Here is a 26,448-nt window from a genome sequence, read left to right on the forward strand (position 1 = left end):
AAAACAGTTTGAACTTCCGAACTGAATTGGCTCCGTTCGGAGGGACCATGTGTGTGATCTGGTAGAGGTGATAATGGTTCAGATGGGTCATCTTCTGTTTTTACTTTTCCTTTTCTGCTTCTTGGAGACTCTCTGGGCTCCATTGTCAGCTGCCACAGCTGCCAGCTGCATGCGCAGTTCCTCCTTCTCTTCCTCCTGTTTCCGTCGTAGAGCCAGCTTCTCCCGATGTTCCGTAGACTTTTGGTGCTCCTCCATGATTTCTGCACTTTGGGAGTCGAAGTTACAAGCTGGGCAGGACAGGACATCGTAATATTCGGTGTCGTCCTGAGCTAGACCAGTGAGAGGGTCGTCTATTTCCTCCATACCCACAAAATGGCGGTTTTCCCGCTTCTGCCTTCTTCCCCAGCGGTTTTCCCGCGAAAAATGGCAGCTTTCCCGCGCTTCTCGCTCTCCCCGCCCACTTCAATGGTGGTTTTCCCGCGCTTCTCGTCGCTGACTTTCAGCCCGACTGCGGCTCTTATCTCCTGTGCGATCGCTGGTGCGCCGCCCGCCCGAAACGGTTCTCAGCCCTTATCACCGGTGCGATCGCTGGCCCGCTAAGCGCCTCCCGCTTGAAGCGGCTCCCGGCCTCTGGCTCACCCGCTCGGCGGCTCTTGCTCGCTCCCTCCCGGGCTCTGGCTTACCCGCTCGTGCCCTCCCGGGCTCTGGCTTACCCACGAGGTTATGGAGGCTTCAGGGTCCTAATGCCTGTCGCTTCCAGTCGCTGGAAGCTGTCAGGATTTCTGCTGCCCTTCAGTTTTCAGTGGGGTGTTGAGGATTGGAACCTCTCTTCAACGTCCTGTCTTTGGACGAAGCCGCTGTGGAATAACTGCCGCAGGGTTCGAACCGACTCGTCGCCAGTGTTAAGTATGTGTATTGTATTGAACAATTAACACAAAGACTTAAACGTATAACTCAAACAGGTCTTTACTGGTTGGAGGTAGGGACTATACATAGGTCTTTACTTCATGCCCACAGGCGGGAACTGAGGGGGATCAGTACCCACAGTACTATTTATACCCCTATGGCCAGGAGTGGTACTGCGTATCACTACGCCCAACAAGTAGTGCAGTCCTGTCCATAGGTTCAAAGTAGCACACATATTACATACACAACATTCCCCTCCAAGTCACACACCATCCTGACTTAGAAGTATATTGCCGATCTTTCATCATCGCTAGGTCAAAATCCTGTAACTCCCTCCCTATCAGCACTGTTGGAGTACCATCACCAAACGGACTGTAGCGGTTCAAGAAGGCAGCTCAACACCAACTTCTCAAGGGCAATTAGGGATGGGCAATAAATGCTGGCATTGCCAGCGACTCCCGGATCCCATAAACGAACAAAAAAAAATGTGTCCCTTTAAGAGGTACTGACAGTGCCCCTGAGAGTCTGCTTACATGCTGGGTTTAGCTGGCGAGCTTAGGACCCAGCGCTGAACTCAGCGCAAATGTCCAAATTCGCTGTGATGACGTTAAGTCGGCATTGCACGCCGACTGGCGTCACCAATCCTTCATTTTGCTTTGCAGGCCAATTCATCTTAACAGCTGCGCTGCTGGGCCTGGGAAAATGGAGGATGCCGCGGGACCTGCCACCAGTGGCGGACGCCCTCTTTTTGTGATTTTTTGACAGTAACATGGCGTAAAGCCCCTGAATTTGTAGCCCTAAGGTGGTGAAATTGGGTGCCTTTGTGCCTCCCATTTGCGCCCCCCGGCTGACATCGACTCTCGACATATTCGGCGGGAGTTTTGCGGTGGGGCTACGGCATTGCACCCTGATCTCCTTCGCCCGGAGATCGTGACGTCATCGCCGTGCGCATTGCCCCAGTAGCACCCCAAAATTGACTTCCGACCCCTGCATCAGCGCCGATCGAAAACACCGACAGCTGCAGGAGGCATGCATTGAGCGCTTGGCCGCTTTGGGGGTGATGATTAAAGGCGAGGTGGCTGAGGTAAGTGGAAATAAAACTTACCTTTCCTGTTCTAGTTTTTTTCGTGGGTTCCTGCCTACAATCGATCAGCCCGGCACTCTGCTTGAGTGTCGGGCTGATCGCACGGGATCGCGGCTGCCTTGGTGGTCCAAGTAGGTACTTTTTAAATTGCAGGGCCTGCAACGATGGTCCTTCCCTTTAAGGGAGGGAAGGAGCCTTTGAACACGGCAGCGCTGCTGAAGTCTCCGCCCCGCTCTCCGACGTTAGTGCCCTAAGAAGGAAGTGGAGTGTTTGATTTAGTTAATGCCCAGGCAATGTTAGATCCCCAAAATGGTCGATACCGAATTTTTCCCCCTTAGTGTCTAGCTGGCTTTAAAAGTGCCTTACTTTTAAATTCTCCAACTTGCCACCCTTATTTGAAGAGGAAGGATGAGTGTAAGTATGGTTGCTATGAGACCAAGCTTCCCTTTAAAGTTCTGACACATGGTCCTTGCGATAACCATAGAGTGAAGCACAGGCGCAATGATCAGAATCTCTCAACATCTCTCTAATAATTGTCATCTGCTGCATTCTCCAAAGCTTCGTCCTACAAAGTGACCTTCTCATGGAAGCTGGAGGACAAGATGGCTTAACCATAGCAGAGAAAGTGGGTAAAAGTGACAACAAGGAATTATCTGCCAAATCACCAATGCAACAAGGAAGGCACATGCAACAGACTGTCACATTATGCTATTATGCTATGTTGCAAACATAAACCATACATCTTAATTCTTCCCTCTGATCTATTATGCCACTTTTGCATCTAGAAAACCTGTTATTATCCCTTAGCTTCTTCCAGCATGAAAGGAATAAAGGGTTGGATTTTTTGGGGGGTCAGCGGGCACGTTCGGTGGCGGGTCGGGAGGGAAAGTGTTTTTTTCCCCCAGCGGGTCAGGACCCCGCTGTCAACCCACCACCACACACCTTTCCCCGATGTCGGGTCTGTCAGCGCTAAGCAGACCCAACATGCAGCGGTGAGTTCACAGCGGGGGCCCCAATTCAGGTAATTAGTGGCTTGTTTTGAGCCACATAAGAATGAATTTAAGCTCACCTTCTGCATTTGTCAGCTCACCCATGGGGTCCCCGCTGGTCGTGGACTACGTCTGTCAAGCTGAGGTGGGAGTTCAGTGGCCATTGAATCAGCTGTTGAGTTGACAGTTTCAAATGTACAGTAAAAGCTCCCACCTTACAGAGATATCTTCCCTCAGCCGCAAGCTGTTCCTCACTGCATTTCCACAGCAGATTCACCATGCTGCAAGTCTTTACATAAGTCTCCATCCAGTCTGACCTCAATACTTCTCTCACCATTGACATCGCTTCTGTCATCTCTACTACACCTACCATCTATTCCATCAGCATGGGTGCCCCTCACACTCTATCACCTTGGTCCTCATAATCCCACCACGATCAGCCCCAACACCAGCAGCACCAGGCACACCAGCAGCACCAACAACAACATCAACCTTCTCCACAAACAAATGATGCTGCACAGGAGGCCAGGGATGGCCTCATCATGGTCAGATTTGCTTCACTTGATGCTGTACACCCTGACTGCACCAGCTTAGCACCACCCCACACCAACACCATAAAGCATCCCTACAATGCCCAAGCCATTCCTTTCACATTCATTACCATTGCGGGGGTACGGTTATATTTCACCATTCACTGCAATTCATTGAGCCACTTCCAAAGGTGCACACAAATCTGTCCAACACAAGAAAATAAAGGTTTCAATGTTTGACACCACGTTAACAGAAACTTTACATGAACATTTCATAAAACACCCAAGTGCCTACCCTTGTGTGTTGTTAGTTGGTATGATTGAACTAGGATGAGGGTGAGTGTGAGGGGTGGCTAGTGAGATAGGGATGTGATAATGTAGATTGAGAGGGATGGGTGGAGGTGCAAGGTAAGTTGGTGTGAGTAAGGATGTGCAGGAGCAGGCTAGGGAAGGCAGAGTGATGGCAATGTGATGAGTGGCGCAGCAGGATGTGGTTGAGTGTGGCTTTGTATTATTGAGTACAATGATCTACTGAGATCATTGAAACATTTGCAGCACTGCACCCAGGTCCTCCTGACCACATCCCTGCTTGTGCTCTCCTCTGTAATGTGCAAACAGGCTGTGTTGCTCTCCTAGGAAGGTCTCCTCCACCTATGGGAAGGGAAGAGGACCTCCCTGCGTGCTGTGACTCTCTCCATAAGCAGATGGAGGGAGTCATGGGAGAGCCTGGGTGCAGCCATGCACCTTTGTGCAGTGCTCGTCAGTGTTTGCAGCACCTCAATGCTGTAGAACACTGACAGTACAAATGTCAAAATAAATTTGGACCAGCCCCTTTTAGGAAATTGGCTGATGACACGTCATCAAATGACGTCACCAGAACCGCTTCCTCTAATTGGCCAGGAAACGTGCTGGGCAGGCTTAACAAGCCCAATCAAGGGAAAGTTATTCTTCAGAGTGGGCTGGAGCCAGCAGCGGGGTCAGAACCCGCCACTGACACCTCGCCCGCCACGGACCCGCCAAGGTCAGCAAAATCACGGCCCAAGTGTTAGTTGAGATTAATTTCTTGCCTGTGTTTACGGCAGGTGCTGTTCATGCATAATGGCATTGTTGGCTTTCCTTTGGGCAGGGTGTAAAATGGGCTGTTGATTCACTATCGCCCATTTTGCGCTACCACCTAATACCAATTTCACCCCCCTATGTGTTTTACCTCATATCCTACTAGCTCCTGCAATTACAGCATTTATCCTTTTGGGTAGCTTCTCCTATTTCTGCCACACCGGACAGTTCTACAGAACTGGGGCAGGGGGGCAGGGTGGGGAGGGGGGAAGACACCTGCACAGTCAATCTCTCTGCTCCCTGACTCCTTCCAGTGTTTAGTCAGTAAACCAAGCTTTTCTTTATCTGAAACTTACCATTCTTCAGAAAAATTGTTAAATTGACAGCTGTCCTCTGCTGCACTGCATTACTTCAGTATCACAATTGCTGTTGACAGCTGATTGTCTGAATTATTGATTCTGTCACTGCAATATATGGTTTGCTGTGTGTGTGTTAACGTGCATGTTTCAACACAAGTGCAAGAAACTGTAAATTGGGTGGGGGGGGTGCGGAGGGAGTTAACCAGTGTGCTTTCTAACTCTTAGAAACATTAAGTAACACTCAATCAACCCCTTGAAAATGCTGAAACAGGAATTTCTAGATCAATGATTCATTCTGATGCAATCCGACTGGTACTTTGCTATATTTCTGTATCCAATAGTTATCAAAAATCTATTACCGCTACATTAGAAGACTGCATTATTCTCAATGAATGCTTGGGGTACAATTTGCATTTGCAAAACGTCTGTTAAGCAGATATATTTGTATTTCAACTGACACAAGCCCATAGGATAAAAGCACTACCGTAACAAATAGTGGCGAGCAACACACAATGCATAAAATTGAAGTCAATTGAATTTTTGTATTAAAATTGCTTTTTATATTAAAATATAAATTTTCCATTTTTTGTATTCATTCACGGGTTGCTGGCAATGCCGGCATTTATTGCCAATCCCTAATTGCCCTTTGATACAACTGAATGGCTTGCTAGGCCATTTCAGAGGACAGTTAAGAGTCAGCCACATTGCTGTGGTTGTTTGGAGTCACATGTAGGCCAGACCAGGTAAGGATGGCAGATTTCCTTCCCTAAAGGACATTAGTGAACCAAATGGATTTTTATAACAATCTGGTAGTTTCATAGTCACCATTACTGATACTAGCTTTTTATTCCAGATTTATTTAATTAACTGAATTTAAATTTCCCAGCTGCTGTGATGGAATTTGAACTCATGTCTCTCAGATTATTAGTCCAGGCCTACTAGTTTACCTGTCCAGTAACATAACCACCATGCTACCATACCCATAAATGTTACATCATTCACTCCAAAATCACTAAGCCACTTCGAAAGGTGCACACCAATTTGTCTATGACCATGACCATGAAAGTGGTGAAAATAAAGATTTTTATGTGCGACATTACAGTAACAAAAACTTTACAGAATCATTTAACAAAACACCCAAGTGGCTACCCTTGTGAATCTACTTGTGTTTCATCTTGCTCTTACGCGTGCGACTATGAAGTGCTACCCTTGTGGCTTCAGCAGAGGAAGAGGCAGGCTGCTCACTTCCATGCTGCGACTGCTTAGATGCTTTTGGCGGACGTCCTCTTGGTTTTGGAGCCTTTGATGGCCCCGCCAAAGTCTGCTCCTCTTGTGACTGCATGGGCAAACTCGGCCTTCACTATCCGAGGAGTTTTATTTGTTTTGTCAAATAAGCTGCAGTTATGCTTACTGCTAAACATCCAAAAATTGAAAATAAATTAAATAATATTAAAACTCACATGCAGAACTTCTAGTTCTATCATTTGAAAGACCCTTCCCTTGATTATGAGAGTGAATGCAATGGTACAGCATCTACTGTTGAGTTTGATGATGTCCTGAGAATGGTGGAAACTTAACTTTGACTACATTCACACTGCCACTCCCCCCACCCCCCAGGTTTGAGACTGAAATAATGGGCCGGATCTTGCTGTAAAGATAACGGCATTTTAATGATGCATGTCATTATTAATGTGCAAATCGGCCAGAAGGTTCAGGGGATTAAGAAATACACTGTGAATTGCAAATCCCCAGAACGTGCTAGTCGAGTTACACCACTCCACCGTTTGCTTCGTACAAATGGCATCTCGCCCTTAGCCTCACCATTATCTTGAAGAACTTGTTGGACTTGCACATTAGTTGCCCATTAAACTCACCACAATAAGTTAAATCTGGTAATTAACAGCGTAACAACATGATCATTGTTAATGCAATGCCAATCAATCTCTCTGGCTCAGAAATTGAACAATCCTTCAGGTGATATATTGTTCTTAGAGATTTTTTTAATGTATTTTCCTTTCTGTCTCTTTTTACTCTCTCTTAATCTGTTCTTTCTTTCCTTCTCTTTATTTTTCATTCTGTACCTGATTTGATTCTAATTCACCCGCCTTCTCAGTCCATCCTCTGTTTCTTTCTCAATCCTTAAATCTCATTGGTTGAGGAGATATACTGTTGGTCCCACCGTTCACTAAGGTCCTAGGCATCCTGTTGCAATCGCACTTCCAGCAAGTGGCGGCGCAAACAATATTTGAGCTGAAGGACGCAGGAAAAAGTTTAACAGAGCACGCCACGAGATGGCACGGAGCAGCAAGATCTGACCCTATAACCTTATTCATGAGCTCTCGATTTTTATGGTATTGGTCTAAAGATGAAAGTTTTCTCTTGCGGCATTATATTCCCAATGGTAAATGTGCTAGGGCTATATAAAAAATTTTTGCTGTGAAGCTACACAATCTAACATATAAGAATATTCAAGAATAAATCCCAACAATGCCATTATATGATATTTCAACATTATGGAACAGTGGCAGCTTTAATTGGAAGGTCAATCAGCATGGTAGATTTTTACAAAAAATTATTTAAGGGTATTTATTTACAAAGTTTACAAACATCTGAGCACCAAAGGGAAATCAGAAAGTGGATCGTTATCATAACAACTTACCCCTCCATCCAACCCTATTAGCAGCTATACTGGCAGTGCTGGATGCAGGTGGGAGGATGGAGCATATTGCAAGAAATCTGGTCGCATGTGGCAGAACCACTGAATGACTCTAGCTAACTGTACATAATTCTCTTTAACGATGTTCTAACACCAGCCTAAGCCTGTACCATTGTGTTAGGCATTACTGTGTTTTGTATATAGAGTTTGCATGTACGGGGCGTGGCCCCTTTAAGAGCGTGGGCAAACGCGATGACGTCACGTCGCAAACCACGTGACTGCCCAGGCAGTCCTCATGGTATCTCCGTTGAGTAAAGGCCTGTTTCATTGTTCTCCTGTGTCGATCTCAATTATTCGTAGGAATTCGGCAATTCCTACATTGGTGACCCCGTTTTTGTGAACGTTTTCACAGAAGAGCACAGCATGGAGGCAAATGCCGTTTCGCTAAAGCTACCGCAGTTCTGGGAGCGGCAAGCGCCCTCGTGGTTTATTCAGATCGAGGCCCAGTTCGCCCTGAGGAACATCGATGCGGATCAGACCAAGTACCTTCATGTGATCTCCGCACTCGATAGCTCTACTGCCTCTCGGATCGTCAGCCTCCTCGAAAACCCCCCAACGGAGCGCAAGTATGAAACCCTCAAAGCGCTGTTACTGCAAGTTTTCGGGCTCACAAAATCGGAGCGCGCCCGTCGATTACTCGCTATGCCCGAGCTCGGGGACGCCAAGCCTTCAGAGTTGATGAGCCAAATGCTCACACTCCTGGGCTCAGAACGAGAATGTTTCCTATTCCGCGAAATTTTCCTCAGCCAACTGCCTGAACAGATACAAACTGCCCTGGCCAGATCTGAAGCTGAAGACCACTGCGAGTGTTGCGCAGAGGCTGACAAAATTTTCGCTGTAACTCGACAGTACTGCGCCGCCACGAGGCACCCATCCCCCACAGAGGCCGCCCCAGCTCGTCAGCCTGCTGGGCTGTGTTTCTGCCACGCGCAGTTCGGCGTGAAGGCGCAGCGTTGCCGCCCTCCCTGCAGTTTTCCTCAAAAAAAAACCCAGCATCATCTGACACTGCGGCCACCGAGGAATGGGTCTAACGGGCACCCCGCGGCCGCAATGGCGATCGGCAACACGGGAAAATTGCTGTTCATCACAGATACCCTCTCCAGTCGTCGTTTTCTGTGCGACACCGGAGCACAGTGCAGCATTTTACCCGCGTCCGCCCTCGATGTGCAGACGGGGAATCACGGTCCCGCCCTTGAAGCGGCCAATGGCGGCACAATTCGGACCTTTGGCAGACGGCGAGTGGAGTTGTGCCTCGGGGGGCAACGTTTTCCCTGGGAGTTTGCTACGGCCAAAGTTTCCCAGCCCCTCCTCGGCGTGGATTTCCTGTGCGCCAACAGCCTCCTGGTCGACGTTCGGAACCAACGGCTGATCAACGCAGGCACTTTTAATTCTCTTCCGTGTTATCGCAGTAACACTACGTCACGCACCGTCTCCTGTGCGTTCCCGACTCCTGATGAGTTCGCTCACCTGCTCAGCGAATTCCCCGACCTGACATGACCCACGTTCTCCTCCACAGCCACGAAACATGATGTGGAACACCACATCACCACAACGGCTCCCCGGTCTACGTGTGGGCCCGGTGCCTGGAACCTGGCAAGCTGGCAGTCGCAAAGGCGGTGTTCGCTATCATGGAACAGTTAGAGATTATTCGCCGGTCTTCACCCCTCCATATCGTCCCGAAGCCTGGCGGCGGACGGCGGCCTTGCGGCGATTATCGACGACTAAACGACGCCACCACTCCTGATCGGTACCCGATTCCCCACATCCAGGATTTCTCTGCCCATTTGGCAGGGAATGCCATTTTCTCAAAAGTCGATCTCATCCGAGGCTACCACCAGGTCCCAGTTCATCCACAGGATGTCCAGAAAACCACAGTCATCATCCCATTCAGCCTCTTCGAGTTTTTACGGATGCCGTTTGGGTTAAAGAATGCCGCCCAGGCTTTCCAACGCCTGATGGACTCAGTACTGCGGGACCTCAAGTTCCTCTTCGTCTACCTGGACGATATTCTAATTGCCAGTCCTACCAAGGAAGAACATACCTGTCACCTACGCACCCTTTTTCCCTTTTACGACGCCTCAGCCAACATGGCCTGATTATCAACCCGGCCAAGTGTCAGTTTGGCCTGCACCAAATTGACTTCCTGGGGCATCGCATCACCTCAGAGGGAGTGGTTCCTTTACCTTCGAAGGTAGAGGCGGTGACATCCTTTCCGTGCCCGCAGAACATAAAAGCCCTGCAGGAATTCCTAGGCATGGTAAAATTTTACCACCGTTTCGTGCCTAAGGCGGCACTATTCATGCGGCCCCTGTACGAGGCCCTCAAGGGCAAGACTGGCAAGAACCCGGTAGACTGGATGGACGACATGGCCCGAGCGTTCACTGACACCAAAAGCACCTTAGCCAACGCGACTATGCTGGTGCACCCGCTGCCAGGAGTCACCATCGCCCTCACCACCGACGCGTCAGACTACGCAGTCGGTGCCGTGCAACAGCAGTGGGTGAACGGGACGTGGCAGCCGTTGGCATTCTTCAACCGTCAACTACGGCAGAACGAGAGAGCATACAGCACGTTCGACCGGGAGTTGCTCGCCCTTTTTCTGGCCATCCGCCATTTTCAGTTCCTTCTGGAAGGATGTCCTTTCACTGCCTTTGTGGACCATAAGCCGCTGACCTTTGCATTGTCCAAGTCCGCCAAACCGTGGTCAGCCCGACAGCAGCGTCAACTGACCTACATATCCGAATTCACCACGGATATGCGGCGCGTGGTCGTCAATACAGTTCATTTGGGCATCGACTACGCCCTCATGGCAGCGGACCAAGCCTCAGACCCGGAAGTCCAAGCTTACAGAACGGCCACCACCGGCCTCCAGTTGGCCGACGTCAAGTTCCATTCGGCAGGTACCACGCTGTTGTGTGACGTCTCCGTACAGGATCCTCGCCCTGTCGTGCCGGTCGTCTGGCGCCACAAAGTTTTTGACGCCATACATGGGTTGTCACACCCAGGAATGAAGGCCTCGCAGAACTGATGTCCGCGAAATTTGTATGGCATGGCATGCATAAAGATGTCCGCGACTGGGCCAACACCTGTGTGGTCTGCCAAAAGGCACAGGTACAGCGCCACATCAAAGCTCCATTGGCCACCTTCACAGTTCCGGAGCGACGGTTTGACCATGTCAACGTGGGCCTGGTAGGACCACGCCCACCCTCACATGGTTTTTCATACATCCTGACCATGGTTGACCGCACCACCAGATGGCCAGAGGCAGTTCCCCTGTCATCCACTACTTGGGTGAACATGGCCAAGGCGTTCATTTCCTCCTGGATCACCCGTTTCGGAGTGCCCGCAGATATTTCGTCGGACAAGTGACCGCAGTTTTCCTCCGAACTCTGGAATGCAGTGGCCCAAGGACTCTGTGTCAAATTACACCACACCACAGCCTACCACCCACAGGCGAATGGCCTCTGTGAACGCTTCCACCGCTCAATGAAAGCCGCCCCGAGGGCCAGCCTCCAGAACGCTGGATGGGCAGACAAGCTACCGTGGGTCCTGTTGGGCCTTCGCACGGCCCCCAAAGAAGACCTTCACTCTTCATCTGCGGAACTCATTTACGGTCAGCCACTGCGAGTCCCAGGGGACTTCCTACCAATATCGACGGAGCCATGGTCCGCGTCTGCCCAGCTTGCTAGTCACCAAGAGGCGGCCAGATGTTTCGCACCGGTGCCCACTTCGCACCACGGGCTGCAGAGGTCACATGTTCCCACGGAGCTTCACAAGGCTGAGTACGTTTTTATTTGCCATGACGCACATAGTGATCCGCTCAAGGCCCCATATACCGGTCCCTTCTGCATGTTGGAAGCAGGGGACTAAACCTTCACGGTAGATGTTGGTGGTAAACCGGACCACATTTCAGTCGATCGCTTAAAGCCAGCACATTTGGACCTCGACCGCCCCGTCGAGACAGCACAACCGCCGAGACGGGGTCGGCCACCCATCGTCGTTACGGCAGACCAAGTGCGGCCGCCCGCCAGCCGCCCTGCAGCCTCTGCCTCGAGAGTACAGGAGTCGTTCTGACAGGCTCGTCAGACCCCCCTCACCGTTTGACTTTGTCCGTTAAAGCGAATTCTGGGGGCGCGCATGTGGCAGAACCACTGAATGACTCTGGCTAACTGTACATAATTCTCTTTAACGATGTTCTAATACCAGCCTAAGCCTGTACCATTGTGTTAGGCATTACTATGTTTTGTATATAGAGTTTGCATGTACGGGGCGTGGCCCCTTTAAGAGCACGGGAAAACACGGGCAAACGCGATGACGTCACGTCGCAAACCACGGGACTGCCCAGGCAGTCCTCGTCGCATCTCTGTTGAGTAAAGACCTGTTTCATTGTTCTCCTGTGTCGATCTCAATTATTCGTAGGAATTCGGCAAATCCTACACGCATATGTTTTATGCTACAATCAGGATAGAATATGTATCAACAAGTGCTGCAATGGGACAATTTCAATCAATCTCTTTAATGCTAATTTATTTTTCTTTTGCTGTTGAAAATGAGTCAAATAGCCGTCCTTTATGAAAGTTCCTCCTTCAAATGTCAATAGGGTCCATTTTGACTTTTTGGTGACCAACCCTGGCCGACAAGCTGTGGGGCGGCAAACAGGATTGAGGCCTCAAATCAGGCCGGTTAGTGTTGTCACAGGCTAATTAATATTCGTTAGTATTTCTGTAAATCTATTGATTTTTATACAAATCTCTTACTCATAAATATATCAAGGCCATAGAATTACTACTGTCTGTAGTTTTAGGTCAGTTTTTTGTCTTTCTGCCACTCCTATCTTTGTTGCATTGTCAATGGTTGGAGATTGTGGAAGACAGGGAGGGAATAGAAGCCAAAAAAGTGCTTGATCTTCTTAGATCACCTATTCCAAGTAAAATGCCAGGAGTTAGGAGGCTGGGCTGCTTTAGGTGGACTATGGAATCTCCATAACAACTGATTGTCATAAAATATTACAACATTGGTACTCCTAACATCTACAACTCCTTATGAGGAAAGTACTCTGAAGGGAGCTTTTCTCCAATAAAAGCCTATTGTAAATTTTCTTGGATTAAAGTCCTGAGGTTAAGTGAATTTTGAGGAACTGTAGAAAACAACTACTACTTTGCTCATGGAGTAAAATGCAGTCGTATTTTAAAATACATTGGCACAGACCTGGTGTGCTAAACAGTCTTCTTCTGTGCTGTAATTCCTATGATTCTATGAAAATAATTTAGTCATTTTAGTTAACAGTGGAGCTGCCATATACTTGTATCCAAAGCTTAAGAGAAACCTTAGCTTGCTAAAAAGACACAAGCATCAACACCGACAGACTTCATTTATATCATGACAGATAATCTGCAGTTGGATTCCATTTGCTATTTTTTTTTTAATCAAGATGGGGATAGTGCCTAGAGAAGCATTAATCAAAAGTTTCACCAGCCTGAGATTTCCACTTGCTCTTAAATAAATCAAGCATTTCCCAATAGAAGCTGCAGCTATTTTAAAATCACTAATGAAAGTAGGTTCCCAAAGCGATTGACAAAGTTGTTTTTCTTAGAACAGCAACAGGAGTATGTAGCAATCCTTGACTTTCTGAAATTGTTAGAAGACTAAAAATCATCTTATCCATTCGGAGAAAAGTAGAATATTTTAAGTAAAATATTTTTTCTTGCTCAAGCAAGAAAACAAAATATATACATTAATATATAGGACAAAAGATCAGTGCAACCTTTCAGTCATACTGTGAAAACAGGAGAGGTATTCACTAGTACTGGAGGGGGTGAAAAATCCCTGCTGCAGGACTTTGGCACCTGCAGTGGCTTAAAGGAGCAGTCTTCCTCCAGGCTGGGTAAAAGAGTGAATATTATAAAAATGGAAAAGATTGACAACTCCCAGTGTAGGGATGTACAATAAAAAGTGCAGCAATATGTTGGTGGTTCTCAGTCATTTTTATTCTGGTATATGTGAAACAATTCACGCATGCCTTAAAATAAACCACACATCAGTATATGAATTGGTAACAGCACTTGAGAATTACAGCACTATACAGAATGCAAACTTCTCCAGAATTGCAGCAATCAACACTGGTAAACAGCGAAACACTTGCCACAAAGTAAAAAAAAAAGCAGAGGCAAAACTACAAATAAAGATAAAGACTACAACATGGATCAGACATCACAATTACCACAAACACTGGAGAGAAAAGTTGACCAAGTTGCCTGCAAAATAAAAGAAGTTAGTATACCAGGAATCTTCCCCAGTAATAAATTCATTGCTCGTCACAAGTCCTTTGCCTGAAACTTCCTTGGGGGTTCTCCTAATCTCCCACTAAAAATTTGGTGAAAGATCAGTGGAGATGCTGCAGAAATTATGTAAATAGTCTAACTTCAGCAGAGGATCAGCAGAAATTCTGGAGAAACAGTGTAAACACCATTTCTACAGGGTTTCCACCGGTCTTCCATGTACATTATATAGTGGGAGATCAGAAAAATCTACTCCAGGTCATCATCCAAGAAGTCAACAGCTGCAACAACTAACATGAAGTTATGGAAATGCATCTACAATTTTTTTAAATATTCGTTCATGGGATGTGGGTGTCGCTGGCAAAGCCAGCATTTATTGACCATCCCTAATTGCCCTTGACAAGGTGATGGTGAGACACCTTCTTGAACCGCTGCATGTTCGATATGGATCATCCACTCGGCACTTCTGGCTGAAGATGGTTGCAAACGCTTCAGCCTTGTCTTTTGCACTTACGTGCTGGGCTCCACCATCATTGAGGATGGGGATATTCATGGAGCCTCCTCCTCCCATTAGTTGTTTAATGGTCCACTACCATTCACGACTGGATGTGGCAGGACGGCAGAGCTTTGATCTGATCCGTTGATTGTGGGATCTTTTAACCCTGTCTATTGCATGCTGCTTCCGCTTTTTAGCATGCATGTAGTCCTGTGTTGCAGCTTCCCCAGGTTGGCAGCTCATTTTTAGGTACGCCTGGTGCTGGTCTGGGCATGCTCTTCTACATTCCTTATTGAACCAGGGTTGGTCCCCTGGCTTGATGGTAATGGGAGAGTGAGGGATATGCTAGGCCATGAGGTTACAGATTGTGGTGGAATACAATTCTGCTGCTGCTGATGGCCCATAGTGCCTCATGAATGCCCAGTTTTGAGCTGCTAGATCTGTTCTCAATCTATCCCATTTAGCACGGTGGTAGTGCCACACAACACGATGGAGGGTGTCCTCAGTGTGAAGACGGGACTTCGTCTCCACAATGTCTGTGCGGTGGTCACTGCTGCCAATGCTGTCATTGGACAGATGCATCTGTGACAGGTAGATTGATGAGGACAAGGTCAAGTAGGTTTTTCCCTCATGTTGGTTCTCTCACCACCTGTCGCAGGCCTAGACTGGCAGCTATGTCCTTCAGGACTCGGCCAGCTCGGTCAGTAGTGGTGCTCCCGAGCCACTCTTGGTGATGGGCATTGAAGTCCCCCACCCAGAGTACATTCTGTGCCATTGCTACTCTCAGTGCTTCTTCCAAGTGGTGTTCATCATGGAGGAGTACTGATTCATCAGCTGAGGGAGGGCGGCAGGTGGTAATCAACAGGAGATTTCCTTGCCCATGCTTGACCTGAAGCCATGAGACTTCATGGGGTCTGGAGTCATTGTTGAGGAATCCCAGGCCATTCCTTCCCGACTGTATACCACTGTGCCACCACCCCTGGTGGGTCTGTCCTGCTGGTGGGACAGGACATACCCAGGGATGGTGATGGAGGAGCTTGGGTCATTGGCTGAAAGGTATGAATCTGTGAGTATGACTGTGTTGCTTAACTAGTCTGTGGGACAGCTCTCCCAATTTTGGCTCAAGTCTCCAGATGTTGGTGAGGAGGACTTTGCAGGGTCGACTGGGCTGGTTGTGCCGTTGTCATGTCCATAGCCGGTGCCGAGGTCGAAGCCGGGTGATCCGTCTGGTTTTATTCTTAATATTGTGTTTCTTAGCTGTTTGTTACAACTGAGTGGTTTGTTAGACCATTTCAGAGGGCGTTTAAGAGTCAACCACATACAGGCCAGACCATGTAAGGACAGCAGATTTCCTTCCCTAAAGGACATTAGTGAACCAGATGGGTTTTTACGACAATCCGATAGTTTCATGGCTACCATTTTATTATTCCAGATTTATTTAATTAACTGAATTTAAATTCCACAGCTGCCGTGGTGGGATTTGAATTCACGTCTCTGGATCATTAGTCCAGCCCTCTGGATTACTCGCCCAGTAACATTACTACTATGCTACCATCCCCACTGGTATATATAGAAAAGCTCCTCGGCAACTGAAACATTTAGATATTGATACGGTTGATGAGAATTCAAGATAGCGGATCACAATTTATTAAGCAAATTAACCTTAAGCAGTACCCAAGACAAGAAGTACTCTGCAATCATATGTCTCACATTAGGGCAAAAAGTATTAGTGAACATGCAACTCAGTGAGAGAAATGGAAAATTTTCTATAAAGTATGAATTTCTCTCTTCTGAATGCTGGGGTTAACCAGCACAACATGCTGCAGATGAAGGTTTGATATTTCAAGGGCTCCTTGTTATTTTGGCTTTAGAAGTACAGTGTCATCTGATGTTTAGTAGACATAGGGCTAGATTTTCAGTTTAGGCAGTTTTGGGGCGCTAGCTTTAGCGCCCGCCCGAAGTTAGCGCCCGCCCCAAAGTAGCGCCCCGTTGCCGGGAATTCAGTGGCTTCGCCCTAAGAGGTTGGTGGAGCGCTAAAAGAGGCGTTCCACTACTCTCTTTAGGCGCTAAGCCGGCGGTCCAGAGGGATAGCGCCCAGGCGGGGCGCAGCACGGGTGCGGTCATTTTTGCACTGACAGCAGACCCCGTGGTGCCGACCAGCTCTTAAAGGGGGAAGGGACGAATTAGTCTGCTGCCACGCCCTGCACACTGCAGCCTTGCAAAGAGGCCTCAACACTACTGCTCAGCCCCAGGGAGTCATGGCAACGCCAGAGAAGGCCCGTCAGCGTGCCCTGCGCTTCTCAGAGGGTGATCTGGACATCATGCTCACAGCTCTGGAGGTGAGGCGCAAGATCTTGTTTCCAGACAGTGGGAGGAATCCAACCCACCACGACTACACCAAAGCCTGGAAGCAGATCGCCCAGAGGGTGACATTCACCGGCGAGGCCCCCAGGACCCACACACAATGCCGTAAGAAGTACAACGATCTGACCAGGATTGTGAGGGTGAGTAGCCTTTCCAGTCTCCTCCTCATTCTTGCATGTACACCTGACATGATGGGCAAAGGGACCTGAAAGTCCTTTTGGCCAGCCCTCAGCCAGCAGCATTGGGACAGTCATGAGCATCAAATGGCCATTCGGCACTCTACACTTTGGCCAAGCTATTCCACCATGGGAGGCAGTGCACACTACATCAGGGCTTCACTCTGTCCAAGCTATTCCACCATGGGAGGCAGTGCACACTACATCAGGGCTTCACTCTGTCCAAGCTATTCCACCATGGGAGGCAGTGCACACTACATCAGGGCTTCACTCTGTCCAAGCTATTCCACCATGGGAGGCAGTGCACACTACATCAGGGCTTCACTCTGTCCAAGCTATTCCACCATGGGAGGCAGTGCACACTACATCAGGGCTTCACTCTGTCCAAGCTATTCCACCATGGGAGGCAGTGCACACTACATCAGGGCTTCACTCTGTCCAAGCTATTCCACCATGGGAGGCAGTGCACACTACATCAGGGCTTCACTCTGTCCAAGCTATTCCACCATGGGAGGCAGTGCACACTACATCAGGGCTTCACTGCGCCCTTACAGCCCGTCCTTTCTCTTGCAGGCTAAAGTAGCGTTTAATCGCCAGGCCCGTGCCAGGGGTGGCCGCGCCAAGCTGCAGGAGCTCACTCGGCTGGAGGAGCGCGTGTGTGTGCTCATGGGAGCACGTGTGATTGTCCCCACAGCGTGCGGTGTATCCGACCCTCCACTGCCCGGCAATGGTAAGGACCTCGCCTTTTGGCCCTCTCGCGTCGCACTGGCCCATCCGAGCTATCTCCTTTGCCACTGTCCCACCAATGCGCTGAATCCCACCAGTCCTAACTCCCTCGCTGACGCCGTCTCCTCACTCTGAAGCTACTCTTGTGCATTCCTGCTTTCAGCTGGTGACGACCAGGACCCTGAGGCTGCCAGTGACAGCACCTCCAACCAGGAGGAGGAGGAGGAGCAAGCCGGACCTTCGGGGGAACAGTCACGTCCCGCAGGAGAGGAGGAAATGCTCGACACCTCCTCACTGGACGAGTGCCTGGAGGAACTGTCGCAGGGCAATGCAGCTTCTGGGACCAGTGGCGTCCAGCCACCCAGCAGCCGTGCGCGTGGCCCGCGGCCTTCCCCCCAAAGGGGGGAAGGATCAGAGGGGAGTGCTGCTGCTCGGCAAACTCGCCGTCACCAACGCGGCAAGGGTCCCCTAGTTCGGCCCCCTCCTCCCCAGCGGGAGAGTCGCGACTCCAGTCCGGACACCTTCACTTCGGAGGAGGTGCGGAAGCTCGATCAGATGGCCGACGACTCGGACCGGCGCCACACGGAGCTCATGAGCGTGGTGGGGCGCATGCCTGAGGCCATCGAGTCGCTGGCGACCAGTGTGCGCGAGTTCGGGGCAGCAACTGCCGCGACTGGCCGCATGCTAACTGATGCCGTCAAGACCCTGGCGGATGTGATGCGCGCGCACACCAGGACCAGAGGGCCACTCACTGCTGCCACACGCGCTGTCTCAGGCAGGCATCGCCAGGGCAGGCGCCGCGCTGGACCATCCCAGCAAGCCGGCCGTCGGCTGATTGCTGCGGATCCTGCAGTGCGGGCCCGGCCGAGTGCCACCGCGCCACAGCACCAGCCAGCGCATCCCAGACGCCAGCTGGCCCACATTGCACCATCCGTCGCCGCCATTCCCCCTCTGGGGCGTCAAGGGCAAGCGGCTGCAGCTGATGGTGGCCAGGCTCAGGCGCGCCACTCAGGAGACGGCCCCTCGAGGCCCAAACGCCGTGTAGGCCGCCCCCCAGTGGCATCTGGCGGAAGGGCATCTGAGCCTCAGGCGCCTTCCCCCAGCCTCGCAGCAGCCACTGGGCAGAGCTTGCGAAGGAGCAGCAGGCAGGGCAGGGGAGGCAAAATGCTGGGCAAGGTCTCGCCCTCGCGGGCCACTCAGTAGAGGGTGTGGCCAGCTTTCCTTTAATATGGCGGTGGCCATCTTTATTTTGCCCATGGTTGTGCTTTTGGAGGGCTTTTTTTTTGCGTTAGGCCGACGTTGAGGCCCGGTTTCAATAAAGGTGGAGTGGCTCCTCCCCAGTTTGTGGGAGTGAGTCGTTTGTTGGGCTTTTTGTGGGGCCCGTTTATTGTTTTTGGGGATTCATGTGGGAAGGGCTTTTCATTTTTGTTTAATAAAAAATTATCTTTATTCATGCAGTCTCCATGGTTGTTCTTCTTAGTGTTTGTTGGCTTCGCCGGCTGAGGGCTTGCGGAGCGGCTGCATTCATCTTCCCTCATGGCCCCTGGCCATTCCCTGACAGGGGGCTTAGAAGTACCGTGTAATAAGGTGGCGTCGTGCGGCCCTTGGCCCTGGTCGCTCCCTCCTGGGAACGTACTCCTGCTCCTCCTCCTCCTCCTCCTCCTCCTCCTCATGCTCCTCCTGCTCCTCCTCCTGAGGTGCTGGTCCAACGTCAGGTGGCAGTGCCTGAGTCCTGCGGATAGCCAGGTTGTGTAGCATGCAGCAAACCACCACAAATTGGGAGACCCGGTCCGGCGAATACTGGAGAGCTCCTCCGGAGCGATCAAGGCAGCGGAACCGCTGCTTGAGGACCCCAATAGTTAGCTCGATGATGTTGCGGGTGGTTTGATGGCTCTCGTTGTAGGCCTCTTCAGCAGCGGTCCTGGGCGCGCGGAGCGGGGTCATGAGCCAGGTGCACAAAGGATAGCCTTTGTCCCCGAGTAGCCATCCTCTTGGGGGAGGCTGTGCCTGGAACATGTCATGCACAGTACTCTGCCGCAGGATAAAGGCATCGTGGCTGCTGCCTGGGAAGCTGGCATTGACTGCCATGATGCGCTGCTTGTGGTCACAGACCAGCTGCACATTCAGAGAATGGTAGCCCTTCCTGTTGCGATACTGCTCGCCATGCTCCAGAGGGGCCCGCAAAGCCACATGCGTACAGTCAATGGCGCCCTGCACCAAGGGGAATTCCCCGAGTCTGGAAAATCCCAATGCGCGCTGATGCTGGCTCTCCAGGGCCATGGGGAAGGAGATGAATTGGCTTCTCCTTCTGAACAGTGCTTCGGTCACCTGGCGGATGCAGCGATGCACGCCGTACTGGGAGATGTTTGCTATGTCCCCAGCAGCGTATTGGAAGGAGCCGGTGGCATAGAAGTTCAATGCCACTGTCACCTTCACTTCCACCGACAGAGACGTCCTGCACCTGAGCTTTGGCCGCAGATCTCGGCGAAGCAGGTGGCAGATCTCTGCAATCACCCCCTTCCGGAATCGGAGCCTTTTAACACATCGCGCGGCACTCATGTTTAGGTAGGAGCGCTGCTGGCGGTATAGCCTGACTGGGTAAGGCCTACGTGGCCGACGCCTGTAGCCCCCTCTGCCTCTAGCCAGGGCTGCCCCTCTCACAATACGTCTGCGAGCCCTACGGACATGGAGCTGCAGCTCCGCGTTGGCACCCCATGCAACCCCCATCAAATCCTGGCAAACACTCTAATTTCCAAATGGCCACTTGCAGCGCTGTTGCCTGAGTCCAAAAATACCTGGCTCTTGCTGCTTGAAACCAGTTAGCTATCCTCCTTGTTGTGTCTCCAGAAATGCGTTGCACAAGACTGTTTTCTGAAATAATGGATGGCCTTTATACTGGAGAGGACGTTCCCTTTAATTAGCGCCCCCCGGGGCCCGCGCTGGTTGTGTTGCGTTCCTTTTTCCAAACGCTCCGGCCGCCCGCCGCACAATGGGGCGGTCCGACTGAAGTTTGCAATCGGGGCGGCCAAAGGGCGTTGCACGAGGATGTGACGTCATTTTCTGCGCGCGCATCCGGGCGGGCGCTAAACTTTGCGCCGGCGCTAACGGGCAACTTAATTTGGGGCGGGGCGCAAACTGCGCTGCGCCCGGGCGCTACACGCATAGCGCCCGGAAATCACTTCTCTTAAGGCGCTAACTGCTGGCGCAAGCAACTGAAAATCTAGCCCATAGTTTTTTGTTGAAGCAGGGAGAAAAATGTGCAAGCCAGTTTTGAATGTATAAGAACAAGTCCACAGGGCATGATTGACCTATTGGAAAGCTCGAAATAAACACTCAGATACACCTTTGTAAAAAATGAAGCAACTTCTAGGGATTTTTTTTAAATTAGCCTTACCAGTGCCAAAAGTGTGCTTAAAGGCACTGATTCCACTGACAGAGATGCATGGAAAAGAAACCAGCAGCATTGCTAACACATTGGCCCGTAATTTCTGATAGGAGGCTTCCTGCGTGCGGCTACCTCCTATTGGAAAAAAAAATCTACGCTCTTACCTGAAGGCTCCCGAGGTCTGGACACTTCCGCTCCTGGGCTTCTCCACAGTCGAAATCCGCAAGGCCCACGTATCCCAGGAGCGCAGGCAGTTCGCAAGCATCCCTGGGATCACGTGGGCCAGGCCAGCCAATAGGAGAGTGGAACCTCCCTTCATACTTTAGACATATAGACCTGTCAAAAGTATGAATGGAGATCACCCCAAAAACACATCAAAATATTAAATAAATTTAAAAAAAAATGTTTTTAAAATGAGTTAAAATTACATTAAATTAAATATTTTAAACAGAAATGTTATTTTTTGCAAAAAATAATTAAAGATTTTTACTGGACTCAAAATAAACTTACCTTTTTTAAATTATAAATGAGTGAAAATAATTTTTTAAAAACTTTTTTCAACCCTTATGCTGGTAAAAGCAGGCCTTATGCTTTTACCAGGCGTAAGATTTTGAAGTGTTTTCAGCAGGCGGAGGTTCTGCAGAAAGTGGAACTCTCCGCCCGCAGAGGCCCTTCTCCAGGGCAAGCATCCAATCTGTCAATAGCATTCTTGACAGATCGGAAATGCCGGTTTTCAGCGCTTGCGCTTCGCATGCCTGAAACCGGCATTTCCGATGTCCCTACGGGTGTGTACACAGCCCGTACATGCCCGTAGACATTGGAAAATATGGCCCATTAAGCATTTCTTGATATCATTTACACAGGCAATAGTTACAGTGAAACCTGGATTATTAAATGGCCTTGGGACAAAATAGCTCATTATGAAGCAGGTGGTTCTTGAATGTAGGTGAAAGATATTTCACCCATCTTGCCTTAACATTAAATGATTATTATGCATCAATTGCCAAGAAACTGAAACCACAGATAAACCAGAGACAACCTGCACAGAATCAAGAATGTAGACAGCAGGAGAGTCTTCTCCAAATGAACCAATTAAATGTTTTGTGAGTGAATAAGAATCTGATAAGTTACTTCAAAAATATATACTTTGCACTCGGGAAAGGAAAAGTCTTAAGAGGATTGGCAATTGTCCAGTGCCAATGTAAGATACTTTTTGAATACATCATAACCTATGGCATGCTAATGTGAAAAATCAGCTTGCCTCAGTTTAAACCTGGAGGCTCAGTCCAGGTACTCTCCATTTAGTTATATAGAGCGCTTGTCATATTCACTCATGGCTGAGCATGGTGCATACTGCTTAAAAGCTGACTGACACCGTACATACATCATATGTGTGTTTATATAGGAGTTCTACAGGATTTACACAGAAAGTGTATGCTATTATGAGACTGCTGACTCTTTTGAAATGCTGGACAAATGATTCCCAGCAGGAGTTGGCGTGGGTTGAATGATACTGCAGTCTGACCTTATCAGGATCCCTTTTTATAAACCAGAATAAATTATAAATCTCTTGCTTCTGATGTCAAAACTGACCACTTAAGATATAGCGGTTTAATTAAATTAGGTTTTTCTGTGCATTGTTAGGGTTTTACAGGTTACAGTACTATTAATTTAAGATAAGAATGGAAGAGTGTGAACTAGAGCTGCAGAAACTGCTAAATATAACTATTAATTATGGAAGTGGCACTCGCCTCTGATATATTTTGCTTGATAATTTTATAATGGGTATTACTCAAAATTCCCCAGTTGTGCCTCCAGCTTGATGAAGTTAGTAAGCAGTATATCGGCTGTCATTTATTATATGCTATTTTATCAATAAGTTTCATTTCAGCTTAAATCACTGCCTTAACGTGAAGGCCATTCATGATACCATGCAATCTACAGTATTTTATTTCTTTGATATTAAATTGTTTTCATTATTTCAAAGCACTAAAGAGCCAATTCTAACTCTAAACAGGTGGTAGTGGAATTAAAATCAAGGTGGTCAACTTCCCAATTTGCTGCCATTTTACCTCAGGCCTTCCACTGGGCAGCCCAAGCAATTGCCTGAATCAGGTGAGAGCCTCGTTAACCTATGCAAATCTGTTAGTGACCAGTGGTGTCCAAATGTATATGTTTATGTGGATAAAATTATGACGCGAATAATGCTGTGTTTACATGATGGTATCAGAACTGGAGACAAAAAGTCTCTTCAGACTAGTATTAGAATAACCAGATAGATGCTTAGGGCAGTATCTTATCTTTCGGTGCGAGTTGGGAGCGGGTCAGCTGACTCGCGGGTTCCGATCCCGCCCCCAATGACGCCCGACGCGCGGGACACACTCACTGGAAGGAGATACCGCGGGACACACTCACTGGAAGGAGACACCGCAGGACACACTCACTGGAAGGAGACACTGCGGGACACATTCACTGGAAGGAAACACTGCGGGACATACTCCCTGGAAGGAGACACTGCGGGACACACTCCCTGGAAGGAGACACCGCAGGACACACTCCCTGGAAGGAGACACCGCAGGACACACTCCCTGGAAGGAGACACCGCGGGACACACTCCCTGGAAGGAGACACCGCGGGACACACTCCCTGGAAGGAGACACCGCGGGACACACTCCCTGGAAGGAGACACCGCGGGACACACTCCCTGGAAGGAGATACCGCGGGACACACTCGCCTGAAGGAGACACCGCGGGACACACTCACTGGAAGGAGACACCACGGGACACATTCACCTGAAGGAGATACCGCGGGACACACTCGCCTGAAGGAGACACCGGGGGCACACTCACTGGAAGGAGACACCGCGGGACACACTCACTGGAAGGAGACACCGCGGGACACACTCACTGGAAGGAGACACCGCGGGACACACTCACTGGAAGGAAACACACCGCGGGACACACTCACTGGAAGGAAACACACCGAGGGACACACTCACTGGAAGGAGACACCGCGAGACACACTCCCTGGAATGAGACACCGCGGGACACACTCACTGGAAGGAGACACCGCGGGACACACTCACTGGAAGGAAACACCGCGGGACACACTCACTGGATGGAGACACCGCAGGACACACTCACTGGAAGGAAACACACCGCAGGACACACTCACTGGAAGGAGACACCGCGGGACACACTCCCTGGAATGAGACTCTGCGGGACACACTCCCTGGACGGAGACACCGTGGGACACACTCCCTGGAAGGAGACACCGCGGGACACACTCCCTGGAAGGAGACACCACGGGACACACTCCCTGGAAGGAGATACCGCGGGACACACTCGCCTGAAGGAGACACCGCGGGACACACTCACTGGAAGGAGACACCACGGGACACATTCACCTGAAGGAGATACCGCGGGACACACTCGCCTGAAGGAGACACCGGGGGCACACTCACTGGAAGGAGACACCGAGGGACACACTCACTGAAAGGAGACACCGCGGGACACACTCACTGGAAGGAGACACCGCGGGACACACTCACTGGAAGGAAACACACCGCGGGACACACTCACTGGAAGGAGACACCGCGAGACACACTCCCTGGAATGAGACACCGCGGGACACACTCACTGGAAGGAAACACACTGCAGGACACACTCCCTGGAATGAGACACCGCGGGACACACTCACTGGAAGGAGACACCGCGGGACACACTCACTGGAAGGAGACACCGCGGGACACACTCACTGGAAGGAAACACACTGCAGGACACACTCACTGGAAGGAGACACCGCGGGACACACTCCCTGGAATGAGACTCTGCGGGACACACTCACTGGAAAGAGACACCGCGGGACAAGTCCCAGGGGTGAGGACGAGGCCTAGGAGTGGCGCAGCGTGGACCAGCAGTGAGGTCGGGAGGACCACACAGCAGCCTATGAAACCCAGGCAGTGAGGAACTGCGGGAAGGAGGGAGGAGGACAGTAGGAGTATGTTTGTGCATGTGTGCTAGGCCGATGTAGCAGAGCCTGGTCCCCAATCATCTTGGATCCCCTTGCCATTGGACCAAGACCTTGCTCTATCAAGCCCGTGTGGTAGCTGGTATGCAGCGGCCACCCCACGTTAAAAGAATTCATGCACAGGCATCTTCCACCCTTTAAAATGAAGTTCGAGACCTGCAACATCAGGACCCTCATGTACAACCCCAACAGCGACAGACCGGAATGCCATACTGCTATTGTTGCCCAGGATCTCAGACGTTTCGACATAGATATCGTCACCTTCTACGAGACCCGGCAGGCAGGGGAAGGCCAGCTCAAGGAGTAAGGCGGTGGTTACACCACCTTCTGGAAGGGCAAACCTGAAGAAGAATGCCACCTCCATGGGGTAGGTTTCGCCATAAAAAATGAGCTAGTTGAGCGTCTGAGAGACTCCCCTTGTGGAATAAACAAACACCTCATGACTCTATGGCTCACCCTAGCCCAGTGTGCTACAGTCATCAATGCTTACGCTCCAACATTGGAAGCCACAGACGAGACCAAAGAGGAATTCTACTCCAGCCTCGAACAATCCCTGTCCCGAGTCTCAACGGGCGACAAGCTGATCCTCCTTGGTGACTTCAATGCCAGAGTTGGAAAGGACACAGACCTCTGGGGAGGTGTGATCGGCAGAGCGGGTGTAGGGAAAGCCAAATCCAATGGTACCCTCCTCCTGACGAAATGCTTAGAACACGGCCTTCTCATAACCAACAGCTTGTTCTGTCAGAGAGACAAGTACAAGGCTTCATGGCAACACCCTTGCTCCACGCACTGGCATCTGCTGGACAACGTCATCGTCTGAGCGAGGGACCGCAAACACGTCCGCATCACCCGCGCCATGACAGGAGCTGACGACTGCTGGACAGACCACCGCCTAATCCGCTCTGTCATCTCCATCAACGTAGCCCTAAAACAGCGGCGGCAACAGAAGCAATGCCGCAGGAAAATCAACGCTCGAGCACTCAAAGACCCTGCTAAGAAAGCCCTATTCAGCCTGCGCCTCACAACCAACCTGACGACTCCCAGTGATTCAGAGACACAGAGTGTCCACAAAGGCTGATCTGCACTCAAGGCCTCCATAATCAGCACCTGTGAAGTGACGCTCGGGTACTCGACCAGGAAACACCAAGACTGGTTCGACGAGAATGTCCAGGAGATCCAGGAGATAATAAGCTGCAAGCGCAAGGCATTCTTGATCTGGAAACAGCAACAGAACTCGAGAGCAAGAAAGCAGCTTTACAGATGCCTGAAGGCCAAGGTCCAACAAAAAACTTGCGACCTAAAGAACAAATGGTGGGTGGAGAAAGTGCAGGAGATCCAGCAGCTAGCCGACAAC

This window comes from Somniosus microcephalus, chromosome 15 (assembly GCF_052327205.1).
Source record: "Somniosus microcephalus isolate GS21.2 chromosome 15, FLI_Smic_1.0, whole genome shotgun sequence".
Taxonomy (NCBI): Eukaryota; Metazoa; Chordata; class Chondrichthyes; order Squaliformes; family Somniosidae; genus Somniosus; species Somniosus microcephalus.